This window comes from Protopterus annectens, chromosome 2.part0 (assembly GCF_019279795.1).
Source record: "Protopterus annectens isolate FY-2018-M chromosome 2.part0, PAN1.0, whole genome shotgun sequence".
In the NCBI taxonomy this organism is placed as follows: Eukaryota; Metazoa; Chordata; order Ceratodontiformes; family Protopteridae; genus Protopterus; species Protopterus annectens.
In genome coordinates, this window is record NC_056728.1 from 73092348 (window position 1) to 73106742 (window position 14395).

General features: G+C 38.6%; 1 protein-coding gene across 1 annotated transcript in view; it reads left to right on the top strand.

The window, feature by feature from the left end:
* Positions 1-572: 572 nt before the first annotated feature.
* The window catches only part of LOC122792964 (gap junction gamma-1 protein-like), a 243554-nt gene continuing 229731 nt past the window's right edge, over positions 573-14395 (top strand). Inside the window, exon 1 of the mRNA XM_044060560.1 lies at positions 573-717. The gene's annotated coding sequence lies outside the window, so the exon portion shown is untranslated. The remainder of the gene's footprint in view (positions 718-14395) is intronic.

The window sequence follows — 14395 nt, forward strand, 5'->3', positions numbered from 1 at the left end:
CATTTATGACTGCTGCACAAAAGCAAAATATGCTCGAAACGTGTTTAAAACACATACATGTGGTTATTCGCTGTCACTCGTATATCAGCTGCGCTATCCTTTCCTTTCAGTGTCTCAGTACTCTCTCTCTCAGACTCTCGTTTCTCCGAATTGTAAGTAATGAATAATTCAAGTAAAGTCACTGCATTATGTATTAGTTTATTTTACATCTCTTCTCTTTAATGGAATTTTAAAAGTGAAAACATAAATAAACAGTTCGAAATCGGCGGCATGCTCTGGCAAACTAAATTAATAGGAGTTACTACCCGCAAACAAAATGTAGCACAAAGAGGAAAAGCCAGAGCAAAGATCACCTAAGGTGCCACAAACCCTACGCACCCACACTACTATGGCTCGGGTTACACAACCTTCCCCCACCTATCGGCTCCCTGCACCCCTGAGGCCCCTTGGAAAGGGCGGAGGAGGAGAGAAAGGCGATTTTAGGATTTCTCCTTTGTGTGTGAGAGGAGTTAGTAAGCAGTCACATGGTCACAACGTAACAGTTAACTCCCGGCGGGTGATTTTTCCAATTTCAGGCACAAGAAGGCTTTGTCTTATCTTGGCACTGGAAGGTGGAGTGGCCAGACATCCACAGGGCACGGAATCGAATCCCAAGAAGCCCTCTTTTACCATACGTTTATACCTTTGTGTTGGCTGTATAACTTACACGGATAAAAGGTAGGCAACTCTCTAATGGCACACTTATTAATGAAGCTACATTTATGGGTGCCTTGTTTTGTTACAATTTGTTTAAAATGGTTCTGTGTCAAAACGTGTTGTCACTGTGTGTATGTGGGTGACTTGGCACTGTACCGCGGGTGAAGTGGCGCCACTGCTTTGCTGTTATTTACCTCAAGACGATGTAGGCAACTCTCTGTCTTTTTGTTACAAAAACAAGAAATCATTGACTGCAATATCTCGGGATGTCATTAATGTTGATTTGGTATAGTAATCTTTCTTCAGTTATGAATAAATTAGGACTGCATTTGGTTTAGTAATGAGTGAAAATTGCAACACACTTAGTTTGTAATGTGAGATGTCCGTTGGAAGAGAGACTGTTTTCAAAAGAAGTAATACATAGGGAAAGTATGTCAAAATAGATACGTTTTCAGTTGCTCTCCCTTATGTCCCATACAAATCACTAGGATGCTCGTTTTTTTCTTCATCAAATGTGTGTGAAAAGCCTCTAAACCACCCTTACACAATGGTTTGTATGTATGAATTGTCTGTTACAGCCAGTTTGATGGAAATAAAAAATGAGACAAAATCTGCACGTTAACTTCCCGATAAAGTGTTACGTATTTTATAGAAAACTGGGCGGTAAAATTGTAGAAAAAGCAGTGTCCCTTTGGATCTTATCTGTTTCTGCTATTTTAAATAATTTCAAACCAAATGATGGTACAGCTCTTTAAAAGGCATAGTCCAAAGTATCCGTACATCGATTGGCGCACTTTTCGTGGCTTATGTCGCTGATATAGTTGTAGTAAGTACTTTCATCAGGACATTGGAACCCCTCTCCCTGTGGCTGTCTGTATTTTCCCATTGATTTTATTTCACGTAAAGTTTTCTGAGAATGTATATATTGTGTATGCGATTCCAAAGTAATTCTCGGTGATATGGTGGGAAGCCTTAGCAACTGTCACGCTACTGCTCAAGGCAATTTTTTGTCAGGCTGTAGATCTGCTTCATACTTGCTGATCTTCCCTAGAAGAGTCCTTTTTCAGACGAATAATGCTGCCATCGTTAAATCAGTATCTTATTTTGTAATATTTCTTAAAAAAAAAAAAAAAAAAAAAGTATATGTATTTGTAAAAGTTGCCTGCATATGGGTTGCAAGCCTTGTTCACCTCAGCCCCTAATTCGTTGCTTTTTTCTGTTTCTAAGCTATCTCACCTTATTGTTGTTTAACACACTTTCTTGGCTGTGTTGATGCACAGTTGCCTGAAATATGGGTGGCAGACATGCACTGTGGCCTTAGAGGAACCTCATTTGTAAAAAGCTACTGTTTGTGGATATGCCTAGAGTAAACCGGAGAGCGACTCATCCATAACTTACCTTCCTTCCTTCCCTCTTAAAACAAGTACATATTTGGCCATTTCTCCAGTTTAATGTGGTTGAAATTACTCCCTTCCTTGGGGAGACTGGTGGTACTCATGGTGAACTAGATGGCAAGTGATTAGATTAAAAAAAAAATACTTGCATATATATTCTTAAGTACTGGCAAAAATGGTGAATTTGGTGGCCAAATCATATGAAATTACTCCTTTTTTCAAAGTGAACATAAGGTGTTTTTCTTGTGTGTCCTGAGCTGGATTAAACAAGTTAGAGAACTGGACAGAATGCTTAGCAGGGAAAGTAGAAAACAATACAATTGCATGCTTTAATGCTTAAGTTCAGGATTTGGGTTAAAATAATTTTACTGAAAAGGAGGGTTGATGAAGGGATTGGTGCTCTTGGGGTGCAACTTAGGGACCAAAGTAAAATTTTAAACCTCTCCTTGTATGGTTCTGGCTGAGAAAGTGTGCAAGTTACAGCACCTAGAAGGTGGTAGAGGCCGGTAATGGGGCATTATGGAAAGGGGAACTATAAGAAAGTGCTTGTGGAAAGCTGCTGACCTTTTGTAGAAAGAAGTGTGTGAGAGCAGAGTTGTAAAGAAAATCAGAAGCAGTATTTTAAGATGGAAGATGGACTGTGCCATATCAGAAAGCCCAACATGGAGAAAACTTTGCCACAAGATGCAAGATTGTAAATATTGTTGTGAAGTTGTCTTTTACAAATGCTTGCATGCTGATAACTCATGCATGACACAGTTGCTTATTGCTGCTTCTCAAATTGGCAAGTGCCCTAGCTCCCACTAGCCTAATTCTAGTGAATTATCTAGCCGTCCTACCACCCAACCGTATTGAACTGCATAGCCATACCAGAACTCTGACTCTAATCTTAAAACTCCATAAAGGCTCAGACCTTGCCTGAAACCTAAAATTCTATTCCCTGTGTACGATAGCACCCTAACCCTAAAATCTCATTTCCACGCTCTAACTGTAAACTGCATTCTCATTCTATAAACCTAAAACACTTTTTCCACTCTCTAAACCTAAAGTCCTTGATCACTCCCCAATAATAATCTCTTCTTCTCTTTCGGCTGTTCCCATTAGGGGTCGCCACAGTGGATCATCTGTTTCCATTTCTTCCTGTCCTCTGCATGTGTCACACCAACCACCTGCATGTCCTCTCTCGCCACATCCTTAAACCTTGTCTTAGGCCTTCCTCTTTTCCTCTAAACTGGCAGCTCCATCCTTGGCATCCTTTTCCCAGTATACCCAGCATCCCTCCTTAGCACATGTCCAAACCAACGAAAAAAGAAAAATAATAATAAACATTAGAAAAACATAACATACTTCTACTCCACATGAGAGTAGTCATATAACTCGTACAGTGATGCATATCATAGGTAAGAGAAATAATGAATCAGGATGAAGAAGAAAGATGATATCAGAGATGGTTGTAAGGCATGTTCTGAGTACATTACGTTAGAGAAGTTATGGAGGCTTGCCTTGTATATCACAGGTACAGCTGGGATTTTTTAAGAAGTGTGACTTTTAGTGCAGCTTTAAAGGCCAATAGAGAGTCAAGTTAAGTGATAGCTGAGGGGAGGCTATTCCATAGTTTGGCAATGTTGTATGAGTATAGGCATTGTCCTGCTCTCTTATTCGATTTAACAACATTTAGAAGGGCTCTTTCTGAAGAGTGGAGGGTTTGAGTTGGGGTGTATGTGTGTAATACAGACTTGAGAGCGGGACAACTATCAGGTTGGAAAATTAGTTTATGAGCATCTATTAGTTGAGTAATGTATAGATAGTGGTGAGATTCTAGCCAGGACAGGTTCGAGACAGCATTGCACTGATGTGAGTGGTTGGACAAGTTAGAGGTGAATTTTGCTATCTTGTAATAGCATGACTGCACCTTACTGCTGAGTGATGTATGGAGTTTGGTGAGGATGGGACTTCCATACAAAAGGGATGGGATAAGCAAAGTGTTAGCTAGTTTTATCTTTGTTTGTTCATCTAGGTAGTAGAGTTTCTGATGGTATAATTTGCCTAGTTTGAAATGGGTTTTCTTTACTGTATTGAGTATGTGTTGTTCAAAGGAGAGTTTATCATCGAAAGTAATTCCTAGAAGTTTTGCATATTGCACCTGTTCAATTTCTGTTTTGTTATGGGAGAAAATCTTGAATTCTATAGCTGGAGGTTTTGATGAAAATATTAACAGTTTAGTTTTTTTGGGTTTCAGCATTAATTGGGCATCAGTTAGCCAGGTTTCTGTGGAGGAGAAAGCATCTTGGGTAATCTTCTGGAGGTTAGTGAAATTATTGGAGGAGGAAATGATAGCTGAATCATCTACGTACTGAATCAGTATGCTTTGTTGGGAGACTTTATATAGATCATTAATGAAAATACTAAAGACTAGTGGTCCTAAAATGGATCCTTGAGGGACATCAATGTTGTTTGCTAGTTAATCTGATTGTTGGTTTTATTATTATGGTTATTTTATTCTGATTGTTGATTTATTAGAGTTTTCTAGGACAGTGACAAAATATTGTAAGACTTCATAGCCAGGTCTTTGCACCTTTTCAAAGAGAGCACTCCGATAATTGTCCTTGTACCTTGTGACAGTATCCCTTAAAGGTGCAAATACGGAGTTGGTAGTCAAAGAGATCATGTTTGCTTGTTCCTCTGCGAAAACAGTGTTTTCCTTATGTATACATAGCTGTCTACATGTAGATCTGTATTGAAGCAGTAATACATAACTAGATATGTAAAAGGAGAGCTAGTATATACATTTGTATGAAATACAAAATATGCCTTTCCCTATAATAAATATGAACTGGTGTTTGTCTGGGCTTGTAGTTTCTTTTCTATTTGTTTAGATTACTTTTGAAAAGAGTAAGGGAAGTACTTTATGTGGAAAGGAACATATCTATCCCTCCAACATGTTCTGTTTATGTTGTAGACGAGCTTAAGATCTCTTAAACTTGTGTTTATGCCACCATTGGTCTGGGAAATGTGCTGTAGATCTGAGAGAGCACAGTTTGTTAAGGCTCTGCATGCAAGGCAATTATCACTTCTCAATAGCTAGTATAATACTTTTATCTTATATGCAGTACTATTGCCTCAGTATTAGTTCGAGTCTTTATTATTTTCTACTTTGTTGTACTCCAAAACATCATTAAGGTGACAGCCATACTAACATGGCTTTGTTTTATAGGCAGGCCTTCTTAGAGTGCAGTCTGTTTCTCCATAAGATGGCCAAGACTTGCTCCTTCATTAGCCTATAGTGGCTCCACTCTGACTTTCTGGTTTGTCTGAGTTTCTGTGGAACACTGGAGATGGTCTATGTTTTGTCTTCATTCCAATTAGTTTTAACAGTGAACTAATCAACAAACGTTTCCATTATTTTTACACTTTGTTAGAGAGATCTAAATAACGTACTGTCATTAACTCTCTTTTTTAAATTGAGGTGTCATGTGGCTTATCACTTAGTACTTTTGGTAATTACCTGTGAGTGACAGTTCACATCTGAAAACTTAAATAAGTTTTCCATGCATTGTCTTTTGATGATCCTATTTGAATGTGAAAGTTGTGCATTAAATTAGTTGTGTCAAGGCTGTAAATATGAGCTATAACTTCCACCCCTCCCCCTCTGCTCATTGACTTCAAGAGTGACTGAGGTGGCAGGTGATGCAACTGATACTACAATGAAACAAATCAAGATTTTACAGGCAGTCCTATGGTTTTCACCGAGAAAATAAACACTGGTACATATAGGAAGTGGACATATTACAAAATAATGTGTTCCATGTGTGTGGCAGTTCTGGGGTTAGATTAAAGGGAATGAAAAGTACTTGAAGATGGGAAAGATGACATTTGTATAAAGTTGTCCTTTAAGAATCTTCTTCTTCCGGCTTTTCCCGGTTACAGGTTGCCACAGCAGAACTCCAGTCCGCTAATGATTGGCAGTAGATTTTTACTGTGCCGAGGTGCCAGCCCGATGCCCAACCTTCAATGAAGTCACACCCATCACACATGTCTTTCAAATGCCACTCGACCAAGGGGAGGACATGCAGACTCCACACAGAAGGCGCTCTAGCCGAGAATCGAACAGGAGAACCCCTTGCTGTGAGGCGACAACTCTACTGCTGCACCACGAGTCCTTTAAGAATATATCAGAATTAGTTATTTACAGGTGGAGGAGTAACTTAGGGAGCCTTACCCATAACCACAGTGTTGTCTGTGTGAAGATGGTTTAAACTCTTATTACATAAATGCTCCAAAAACATCTGAATTGCAAGGCATGAATACAGAATATTCTTGTCAAAAGTTGCTTCTGAAGTTATACTGGGTACTTTTTTGGTTGAACCAGACGTTGCTTCTGAACACATAACAGTGTTGAATCAAAAATGTTGAGATTCAGCATTAGTTTCATCAAAAAGCTAACTTTACCCCAAACAATGTGGTGTCTCAGCATAAATGATGATAACACTTAAGCATCTCACACCCGACTGACTGTTTAGCATTCTCAATCCATTATCATTCATGTTAATTTGTTAAAGGGCCAGAGCACAGATTACAAGTGAAAGGGAAATGACAGCATCATGCCGTTCAAAAGTACAGATTTTTGCAGAATGTCCGGATTTTTGCCTCATATTTTTGGCCTGTTTCTCATAAAATTGTAATTTTCTGGCAAGTCAGTGAGGGTTGAAGTCAGAAAATACTGACAGACAGTTGAGTTTCAGACTTCATATGCTTCAGAAAATTCATGCTACTGCAAAACATGTTGTTCAATCAAGTTTCTAAGTGCAATATTTAAAAAGTGTCCCTATTTTTGTGCCTGTGTCCCCCATTATTTATGGCTTTGTCCAGATTTCTTGCTCTGAGAGGTTGAAAGGTATGGGTAATATATGTCGATAATGTATACAAGCATTTTAGCAGATTTATACCACTTATTATTACAGCTTTGGTATGCTCACTGAAGACCTCTACATCCTGTCATTTTATTCTACTCTCGATACTTTTGTTGCACTAAAATTGTGTAATATCTAATTATTCTACATTAAGAACGTCCATTATTGGTATGGTGTGTACTGTAATTCAGAATGGCCCATGTAATAACATAGTACTCAGAGTAGGTGTGTGTACGACATTACTACGTTTGAGATAGAGAAATGTTGCCAGTTGGTAGGACTTGTTTGTTTTTATTAAAGGGTGATCCAAATAATTGTTTAAAATGTTTCACATAATAGTTCATCCCACTTTCCAGATCTTGGAGTAAATCATCCAATACATTCTGACAGAACTGTGACACTTGTAAAATGGAATGTCAGTGTTATCATTGTGCACTGACTATGGCTACCGACTTGACAAGTGAGGCCAAATATAATTTTTGAGGGACTTGGTGTGTTCATTTCAGACTGTTGAGTCACGAGTAACAACAACGTGCTTACTGTGTTCAGTTGTAATTGGAAAGTTGAAGGATGAGTAGCAGTTATGAGGCAAGTACGTCGTAAGATGAGACCGTCTGTGCTCATGATGTGCCTCCCACTTCTACAAAGGCACAATGTGTCAGGACGGGAATGAGGGCCCATTTAATAATCAAGCTTTGTAATAAAGGATCAAAGAGTGGTACTCCATTTATTTATTCTAAGGGTAGGTTAAGCTCTGAGTAATGTATCTGTCCCTTCAGCATGCACCACCTCTAAGTTTTTAAGGAGGTGTAAAGTTATTTTCGAGAGGCTCCTTTGGGGAAACTTTACTTCAGTGGGTGCTGAGGATACCTTTTAAGTTATCTCAGTCTGGAATTGAGATTCTTTTTTTATTTGTAATTCATAAACCAAGAAAGAACTGTCTTGGCCTGAGAGGCTAAGAGGCCAAACCATAGTTCTTGAATTGAGAAGTTACTAGGCCTGGATATCTGTGGGTGACTGAAGGGTTGTAGAAACCATGCTTGGGGGTGCTTTTTGCCTTATAGTAGTCGGAATAAGTTTATCCCTTTCATTCAGGTGTGACTGAGAAGGAAAGGCTGTCCAAGAGTTAACATGTTTGAGGGGTAGTTTGCAATGGGAAATGTTTTATACTACTTTAAGTAACATATGTAACGCCACTGTGATAGCAGTAGGGTGGCCTAATGGTTAAGGTGTTTGCCTTACAAACACAAGGTGCATCGTTTGAGTCTCACAAGGGATAATTGGCTAGGCTTAAAATGGCTCGCAAGGGCAGTTCGCTTAGTACTAACCTATGCACCTAAAGTTATGTTCTGCTTATTGGTGTGGGGATTCAGTGAAAGCAACACCAAAATGTTTCATTTCATACACATTTTGTCTTTGGTGGTACTGCTGCAGTGGCTAGTGTTGCTGTCTCACACTGCTCTCTTATCTGTGAAGCCTTCTGTACAGAGTCCACATGTCATCTTTCCCAGTGTTAGGGTTTTCTTTGGATGCTTTGTTATTTTTCCACATCTGAAAGACATTAGTGATGCTGTTCATTTTTTATGTAAGTGCATTTTGGTTAACGTGGCTTGCAATTAAACCTTTTGTAATGAAATCTATTCTAGCCATTAGAAATACTTCAGGGCTGAAACTTTAAAAACGTACAAACACACACACATACACTGTTCAGAAAAATAGTGTAGACTGTGGCTGTAAAAGGAAAGAGAACAGAAGTACAGCATGAGAAACCCATTTATTATTATATATCGGCTTACAGAAACTGGAGAGCTAACAAAACTGCTAGGTATTCAATGAAAAAGAGTGCAAAGTTTTCGCTGTAAAGCCAAAAAGTAACTCATGAAGAAAATGAACATTCAACAACTTCAGAAACATAAGGGTAAAAAGAAACCCCAAATAATTTCACCACAGTGACAGAACAGCAAAAATAGAAAACAGCAAAGAAAGAAATAAACACAAACAGACAATAACGGTGTTAAAAAATGGGCTTGGCCCAAACGTGTAATAGTAAAGTTGAAAAACCGAGCCAAGGAAAACATTAGCAGTGTAAGTAGCAGGCCAAGAGCCAGTTGATTGTATAACTGCTTTCCACTGTTACTTTGAGTATTTAAAATACTTTCAGCCATTGAGAATACTATTTTCTGCATTGTTTTTGACTGTGGAGTTGTATATATTGGAGGCGTCTCCCCACAGCCTACCCCTGAAGAAAAATCCTTGTTTGATTATCATAGAAGTTTGTTTTAGTCATATGGATTTGGGGTAAAGATAGTCACCTAAGTTATCATCAGCATATAATTCCAAAGGATTTTGTGCAGTAGTAAGAACTTAAAAAAGTTAATTTATGCCGTGTTCAAAGTAGTGCTAAACGATCAAACAAAAACAGAAAAGTAATAATTATAAGAGATCCCACTTTCAAACTAGTAAACAAAACCGTGCTGAAAGAAAGAAAAAAAGCAAAGTGAACACCTAAGAAATGAAAAAATACAGAGGAAAATAAGGAGTATTCAGAATATTCTACTGTATTCTACTGTATTTCAGTCAGCTATTAAGTCAAGACCATAAAAATTGTACTAGTAGGCTACCTGTCAAAGAGAATTGAACCGTGTCTGTGAAAACTCTTTGCTTGTGCTCTCTAGTTCATGTATTGTTTGCCTCACTACCTTTTTCTCTCTCTTTCTACATGTACCAGCCTTGTGTTCCTACATGTCCCTGCACTAGACCACCTGAATGTGCCCTGCTGAACGCCTAAGACAGTGAAAGTATGTGTTGTAACAGCTACTAGAAAATTGTAATAATAAAATGTAAAGATACTGCTAGGTTAGGCAAGCTTCCCAGTCAGGTTAGTCAAGCTTCCCCCCCTTTTAGCATTTTAATTATCCCTTACTTCCCAGTTTATACCCTCTTTATCTCAAACCAGCTTATCTTCCCCCTTTCCCTTAGCCTGACATCCCCTTTAGGGGACTTCTTTTGTTGCAATAAAGTGACTGACTACTAGGTGGTGCCTTAATATAAGCTTTCTGTCTTTTAATTTCTTCACCTATTCTTTACCAAATCTCCCTAACTCAGTTCCCAGCCTTCTTCTGATTTACTGTTTCACTATCTCTTTTTTGTCCTAGGATATCTTAATCACATTCTACTCCTCTAACATCCTAAGTCTATTCTTGCTAGCCTCTTAACATTCTTCTACGTCTCTTACCTGCAGACTTTCATACTTCACTGATTGTCATTCTCGACAGTCTACTCTCTTGTCTCTACCCGCTCTGTTCGCCCTGAGGGCTCACTCCGTTCCCCTACCCTGCCCCCAATTCTCACCCGACCCCACTGCTCTTACATTTATTCCTCTAAAGCCACACCCCCATCACATCTGCTCCAATCGAGCATATCACCTCATTACCACTCCCAACCCTACTTATCACAACACACCTATTATTACCTTACCTCCCATCCCTCCTTGTTACAACACCCCACCTATTGATATATCTCCTTACCTGCTCATAAAACCTTACCTCCCATTCTTCTCCCACTTCTCAATCCTCCCATTCATCCCTTACCTCCCATTCTTCTCCCACTTCTCAATCCAATATAATGTCAATATCATCCATCCCACACCAAATACAACTATTACTCTTGGTCCCACTCTTTCCTCCTCTAACTGCCTATCTCCTAACCTCCTATGAACAACCACTATACTCCACACTTCTCTTCCCCTCCAAAAACACTTCGACACCACCATTAGCTATCTCTCTAAACTTCCCAAACATCATATCCAAACCCAGCTACCTACTAGCCAAATAGCATAGACTAGCACACATTAAGTATACAAATCTAAATATTAGAAAAGAATTTGACTATTATTGTAAGCCTCTCCACCCTAAAAATAGAATATACCTCCACTCCTTACTAGACGGGGACATTCATCCTAACCCTGGCCCAAACTATAACTTTACCACTGCAAACTGCAACCTGAATAACAATAACACTAGTACCCTAGCCCCTACCAAACCTTCTAACTCACTCTCTATAGCACATCTCAGTATACGCAGCATTAACAATAAAATTGCCCACCTACACACCCTCCTGGTTTTCCACCTATTTGACATCCTATGTTTATCTGAAACTTGGCTAAAACCTACTGTTAAAGACAATGAAGTCACCCCACCTGGTTACAATATCCTTAGACTAGACCGCACAGCCAAAAAGGGAGGAGGGGTAGCAATCCTTTATAAAGCAGAGCTACAAGTTAGCACTGTAAATCTTTGACCACCTTTAGACAGTAGTGCTGAAATATTCATCTCTAAATTTCAGGTCAACTCATATAAAGCCATAAATATTATCAGTATCTGTCTTCCTCCAGGAAATAACATTAATACTCTTGAAAATATCCTTAACTGGCTTTCTGTTAATCTCCCACAAGAAACCATAGTCCTAGGAGACTTTAATATCGACTGGAAGTCCTGTAGTAATACACACCCCACCACCCATATTAACCTGTATGGCCTCTCACAAACTATTAACTCCCCTACCAGAACTAATAGTCCCAACAACAAAGAAAGTATCTTGGACTGGATACTTACTAATAGTCCTTATCAAACATACAAAATATGAACACTCCCAGATGACCTAAGTGACCACTCACTAACTTATATTATCAGACATAAAACCAACCTAACTTACCCAAACACTTTCAGGACAGCACGCACCAAAAAAGCAATTTAACCCAGAACTTTTCCAGACAGAACTCAAGCAATGTAATTGGTCACCACTAAAAATCACTCCCACTAGATGAAGCAGTAGAATACTTCAGTTCCACATTCTTAGCCATCCTGAACCACCACGCCTCAACACACTCTGTTAGAAATAAAGCTAAACCAGCCCCTTGGCTCTCAAATGCTACTAGGCAAAAAATCCTTCTCAGAAACAAATCCTGGGCAAAATGGCGTACTACTAAGAATCCTACAGATCACCAAACCTTTAGGCAACTTAGAAATAATACAAAAAAAGCCATCCTGTTAGACAAAAAAACTTTTACCTCCAATTACAGCAAACCTACCAAAAGGAACCACAAAGGTTTTGGACTAGCATTAACAAACTTCTATACCCAGGTCACTCTATCACACATAACCCACTAGGCTCTAACCCTGAGAATCCCACACATACTGCTAATGCCTTCAATTCTTTCTTCACAGACGCCATCCAAACTCTTGCTAGCCATCTATCTCCTGATACCTCAAATCTGCCTACTTCTACTACAAACCCATCCCCATCATTTCAGTTACAACCAGTGTCTACTTCCTTTATTTGCTCCCTTCTCCAAAAATTAAAACCTACCACCCCCTCAGCTGACCAACTTCCGGCAGAATACCTGCAAAAAAGAGCTAAAGCCATTGCCTATCCCATTTCCATTCTGGTTAACAGAACCATAAGTGAAGGAACTATCCCATCTATCTGGAAAATTCCTCACATTATCCCACTACATAAAGGTGGGAACTACAATGACTTCTCTAACTTTCGTCCTATAGCTCTGCTATCTCCTCTTGCAAAAATAATGGAGAATTTCATCCATAAGCAACTACTTAACTACCTACTCCAAAACAACTTACTTGCCAACTGTCAACATGGATTCAGACCTTTCCACAGTACCATCACTGCCCTGCTATCCTTCACAGACTGCATTAACAAAAACCGTAACAAAAATATTCTTTCCTCTGCAGTCTTCATTGATTTATCTAAAGCTTTTGATATGGTTAATCACCAACTCCTTTTACATATACTGAAATCCCTTTCACTCGAACCTCTAGCCATAAATTGGTTAAAATCTTACCTAGAAAACAGACAGCAGGCTGTACTCTGGCACAATAAACTATCTAATCACCTTCCCATGTTCTTCAGGGCTCCATATTAGGCCCACTCCTATTTTCCATTTATATTAATGAACTTCAGTATTAACACCTGTATTCAATATGCAGATGACTCTACTATAATTTGTTCAGCCACTTCTCAAACTGAACTACAGTCCTTTACCCAAAAAGCATTCAATACTGTAGAACAATGGTTCTCAAACCGCTGCCTCCTCCTAAACCCCCCAAAAACTAAACATTTACTCTTCACACCAACCCGAAAGCCCACCCCTATACATTTCCCACTCATATCTAATAATGGTACTTTCATTTCTCCCGACCCAACCTTTAAACTCTTAGGAATAACAATAGATAACAACCTCAACTTCAATACTCATATAAACAGCGCAATAAAATCAGTCAACAAAAAACTGGGATCCCTCTATAGAATCAAACCTTTTCTTACACCAGTAGCTAGGACCACTATAGCCAGAACTCACTTAATCTCCACTCTACTTTAGGCTTCACCTATATACACTAATCTTTCTAAAAACAACATCAACAAACTGGCAATATCCTGCAATAATATTGCTAGATTTGCCACTGGCTCTCCTTTCAGAACTCATCACTGTCTTAATCTAAAACAACTAGATTGGCTAGAGTTTCTAAACCAGCTTCAATTTCACCAGCTTGCTATAGCCCATAAGACCCTGTATCAACCCACCAACACTCCAATACTCACTAGCCTCATTACCCCTTAGAACAATCTTAAGAATTTACACTCCTCAAACAAACTGCTGATCAATACTTGCAGAACCAACAACTCAGCAGGAGATTCCCTGTTCTCTAATACTGTTGGAAAGCTATGGAATCTACTACCCACTGAACTCATAACTCTGTCTTCTCTTACACTTTTTAAAAAGAATGTAAAACTATTTCTCAATACACACTGGTTATGCTCCTGTACTAACCCTGACTAACTTTCTTCCTTTACACTAATGAATACTCTACATCTTTATAGTCTTATCCTTAAAGAATCAATAGACCATGTTATTGCATATCAAATTTATATATATATATGTATATAGTATCATCTCTTGTACATTACCTTTTACTGTTTACTGTTTGTGTTATGCTCATTATGGGTATTGTATTTTGTATTTTTTATTAACAATTTTTATTTAACAATAGCTGTTTCTTTAAGCTTGGACTGCTACTACTTTCTGTATTGTATTTTGTCTGTGTCTTGGAGCTTTTCTCCTCGGACCTCTACTGAAAATGGACATGTATCCAATTAGACTAGCCCGGTCAACAAATGTAAAATAAATAAATAAATAAAATTGAACAAAGCCTGAAAGCTGGATTAATTGGCAGCAACCAAGAACTTACTAGACAAGGACGAAATAAAAGAGAAAAAGAAAAGAAAGTGAGGCTGTCTAGTTCAAACATCAACAGTGTATTTTAATTTACTTTTAATTTTACTGTTTTAGTTTGTTAGTTGGGATATTTTGTAGACACC